Raw genomic sequence first — 4,698 nt, forward strand, 5'->3', positions numbered from 1 at the left:
ATATGCCATCCCCTTTTCCTTATGAATCAGGGTGAAGTCTCTCTCAGGGAGGAGTGATAGGGAATGGCAAAGGACACACTGACAAAGGAGATTACTCAGAACTGGCTTTGACAAGCGCTGTGGCAATTGGACAATTAAAATAGACTTTAAAGGGGGGAAAAAAGAGGAATGAACTTGGGAGGAGGGTAGAGAAAATAGTGCAACAATGAATGAATGGAAACCCAAAATCTCTGTAAATGTTCATTAAAATTAATAAAATTTAATTTAAAAAAAAAAGAAAGCTCTTCTACCCTATATTCTCTCTCATGTTACATCTACTTAACCCTCATCCAGGATAAAAGAGACAGTTACCTAATTAAGCAGATTATAAAACACAGCCCAAACCAGACATTCAGGTTAATGAAAAAGTCACGTGAGGAGCATATGTAATCTAATTATCTGTGGCCATGCAAATGGAGTAGGTCATCACAAGCTCACTCAAGTCCTCTTCCTCCTTTCAAGACAAATTTCACATATATACCCATGCTTTAAGGGTAAAGTGCAAAAAATTGCTTTTATTATATTTCAAATACATGTGAAAATTGCAAGTAAGAGGAAACAACGCACTACCCACAAGTTCTCTCTCTGTGGCTTTCCTGATTTCACTGTTGAAGTCACTTGTGCCCAGTAGAATATTCATTCACCCTTTTCTTTTTGTCTGCCCAGCACTAAAGAAGTTTGACTACAGCATAATCCTCCGGAGCATCACTGTCTTGCATTTATCAATGTGTCTGTCTTTCCCACCCATCTCAACTTCCAGAGGTTAAGAGCCATGCTGTTATCACCTCACACAGAGGCTGAGCAGTGGGTGATCAGTGATGTTTTGTTAAGCGGAAGGAATAAATCAACTGTGGACTGTGTGAACGGACTAGGAAATGTGACATTCCTGAGAAGGCAAACTGTATCTGTCAACAAAAACAGCCTGTGTACATTCAGTCTATGTAGTTTATAAATATTTATAGGGTGTTTATTATGTAACCAGGCACTATTCTAGATAATGGAGATAATGCAGTGAACAAGGCAATTAAGAGTCTCATCCACAAGAAGCAGGGAGATAGATATTAAACAAGCAAAATCACCATATACTAGCAGTTTGAAAAAGAATTAAAATAAAGGATAGGGAACGTCTTGCATGGAATTGTGTCTCTCAAAATATGCATAGACTTGACTGGAGCATGATTCCCACTGGTTTAGCCATTGCATAATGATGCCATTTGGCAATTGTGTAATGATATAGTCATTCCTCATGATGTGATCTGATGTGATTAGCTAATCAATTGTAAGGAGATTAGGGTACAACACAACACCCTTGTTTGGGTCACAGCCCTGATCCAATGTAAAGGGATTTTCTCTGAGGTGTGACCTGCACCACCTTTATCTCTTAGAAGAAATGAAAGGAGAGAGATACCAACCGAGAGAGGAAGGCCTACCAACCAACAAGAAAGTGAAGCACATCTTTGGACAAAGAACCTGTTGGACCAGAGAAAGACTGATGCCAAGACATAGAGAACTCTCTAAGAGACACCAAGACTACACCTGTTGATGGGAGATGAGCATCTTTCTCCGGAGCCAACTGCGGAAGCCTTCCCGGGGAGCTGCTGCCCTGGATTGAGACTTCTGGCTTCATAAACTGCCAGGGGAGATCTCACTTTAAAGTAAGATCTGAATGACAAGAGAAGTCAGGCAGAGGGAAAATTTCCAAATGGAAGGAGTGTCTCGTGCAGAGGCCCTATCTTCATTTCTTAGTGTCGCTTTCCTTTTTCATATCCACTTCTTCTTCCTAATGTATTATCTAAATCTGTGCTGTCCAACACAGTATCTACTAGCCATGTGTGGCTACTGAACACTTGAAATGTGGCTAGCCCAAATTGAGATGTGCTGTAACTATCCAATATTGTTGCTGTTGTTACATGTCAAATCAGAACCAACTCAGGGCTGACCCTCCAGCATGTTTTCAGAAGCTATAAATCTCACCAGAGAAGAATATTGGATTTTGAAGACTCGATGTGAGAGAAATGGAGTACAAAATACGTTGTTGTTGTTGTTGTTGTTGTTGACAAGTCAGGCAGAGTTGTATTTATATATGAGTATTAATTTTTCATATGGTTTACATGTTGAAATGACAATATTCTACATATATAATCTATTTTATATGTCTATATTAAATCTAAATAGCAAGGATGTAAGTTTAGAGACTACGGTGCACCTGATCCAAGACACGGTATTTTTCAGTTACTTCTTACGCATCTGAAAGTTGAACAATGAATAAGGATGACAGAAGAATTGGCATCTTTGGACTTTGATGCTGGAGAAGAGTATGGAATATTCCACGGACTGTCAGAAGACAAATCTGTCTTAGGAAGTATAATCAGAATACTCTTTAGAGGCAAGAATGGAGAAACTTCATCTCATATATTTTGGGCATGTTGTCGGGAAAGACTGTTAGGTGCCATCGAGTCGAGCAAGAGTCATAGCGACCCTATGAACAAAAGATCTGAACCCTGTTCTGTCCTGTGCCATCCTCACACTTCCCGACACACAAGAACTTATTGCAGCAGTCCCCATGTCAATCTACCTGGTTGAGAGTGTCGGAAGAGACTAATCCTTAGAAAAAGACGTCATGCTGGAAAAGTGGAGAGTTAGAGAAAGAGAAAAAGACTCCAACAAGGTGGATTGACACAGTGACCATAACAATGTACTCGAGTATATCAGCGATGAGGATGATGAGGTTACAGGATGGGGCAAGGTTCAGATCTGTTGTTCACAAGGTCGCTTCTGGGTCATAGGCAACTTGACAACACCCAGCAACAACAGCATATGACTCAAGTATAAAAATTAATTCCAGATTTTTCTTTTTACTTTTTAAACATGACTATTAAGAAAGAAAGGAAAAATCCCCATGAAAATGAATTGACATAGTGGCTGTAACAATGGGCTTATCTGGGGCGCATATCAGTGAGCCACAGTGATGGCAGCCACCATCCTGAGGTGAGCTAGCTGATTCTCTACCACGGTTCCACACGCTTCTTGCATTATCAGTGGCTGATGCCAGACACGGTCAGACTTGCGTGGAAGACTGCAGTCATGGAGGCAGAGGCCCAGGGCAAGAGCCCATGGAGAGGCCGTACAGCAGGGTGAATGTGACAATCCCCCAACCCCACAGCCTTCCTCCGGTCTGAGAGGAGTCCTGGTGAGCCTGGCTTGGTCAGGCTACAGACCCCACCCAGCAGCCAGCACCCAGAGCGAGCCTGGCAGTGGAGCTGAGTGGTGGCACCATGCAAGTCACCCTGAAGACCCTCCAGCACTATACCTTCAAGATCGACATGGACCCCAAGGAGATGGTGAAAGCACTGAAGAAGAAGATTGAATCTGAATAAGGGAAAGACGCCTTTCCAGTAGCAGGCCAAAAGTTTAATTTGTGCAGGCAAAATCATCAATAATGATTCTGCTCTCAAGGAAAATAAAATGGACGAGAGAGCTTTTGAGCAGTGACGACACCAGCACCAGCTACAACTCAGCAATCAAATTCTGCCACCACTACTACAGCTAGCTCGTCTACAGCAGCTGTGGCCCAATCCCCAGCCCCTAACCCTGCTTTGGCTTCCACTTCCACACCTACTCCCTCTGCCACTCCAGCACCAACAACAGCATTTTCTGACTCGGCACCTACTAGTGCAGCTCAGCAAGAAACACCTGCAGAGAAGCCAGCAGAAACACCAGTGGCCACTAGTCCAACACCAACTGACAGTCCATCAGGAGATTCTTCTTGGTCAAACCTTTTGGAAGATGCAACAAGTGCTCTTGTGACAGGTCAGTCCTATGAGAATATGGTGACTGAGATCATGTCAATGGGCTATGAACGAGAGCAAGTAATTGCAGCTCTAAAAGCCCGTTTCAACAACCCTGACAGAGCAGTGGAATTAACTTTTAATGGGAATCCCTGGAGATAAGAGAAAGTCAAGCTGTTGTTGACTCCTCTCAAGAAGCTAGTACAGAGCACCTCCATCTTCAGCAGTGGCCACAGCTGCAGTAACCACAATAGGCACAACTACAACAACTAGTTCTGGAGGACCTCCCCTTGACTTTTTACAGAATCAGCCTCAGTTCCAGCAGAGGCAAATTATTCAACAGAATCCCTCCCTGCTCCCCAGAATTGCTACAACAAAGAAGTCCAGAGAATCATCATTTACTACAGCAAATTAGCCAACACCAGGAGCATTTTATTCAGATGTTAAATGAACCACTTCAGAAAGCTGGTGGTCAAGGAGGAGGGGACAGAGGTGGCAGCGGTGGAGTTGCAGAAGCTGGAAATGGTCATATGAAAAGTTAAAGGCATTAGGATTTTCCGAAGGACTTGTGATACAGGCATATTTTGCTTGTGAGAAGAAAGAGAACTTGGCTGCCAATTTTCTTATACAGCAGAACTTTGATGAAGATTGAAAGGGACTTTTTTTTTAATCTCACACTTCACACCAGTGCATTACCACTGACTTTGATCACTGGATTGTCTAGGATGATTTGGGCTCATAGCCACAAGACTTGTAAGGTAGTAGACGGTTGAGAGTAGGAAGGGAGGGATATAGGATATAGGGCAGGGATAATTACAGTGCATTTCTGCTTAAATTAGCAGATGTCGCAAATCCGCAATGTATAAAGTAT

General features: G+C 42.8%; 1 pseudogene; it reads left to right on the plus strand.

Moving 5' to 3' along the window:
• Positions 1 to 3,314: 3,314 nt before the first annotated feature.
• On the plus strand, positions 3,315 to 4,479 carry LOC102851918 (annotated as a pseudogene).
• The last annotated feature ends 219 nt before the right edge of the window (positions 4,480 to 4,698 follow it).

This window comes from Elephantulus edwardii, unplaced genomic scaffold (genome assembly GCF_000299155.1).
Source record: "Elephantulus edwardii isolate Elephantulus edwardi_28Jun2011 unplaced genomic scaffold, EleEdw1.0 scaffold00259, whole genome shotgun sequence".
In the NCBI taxonomy this organism is placed as follows: domain Eukaryota; kingdom Metazoa; phylum Chordata; class Mammalia; order Macroscelidea; family Macroscelididae; genus Elephantulus; species Elephantulus edwardii.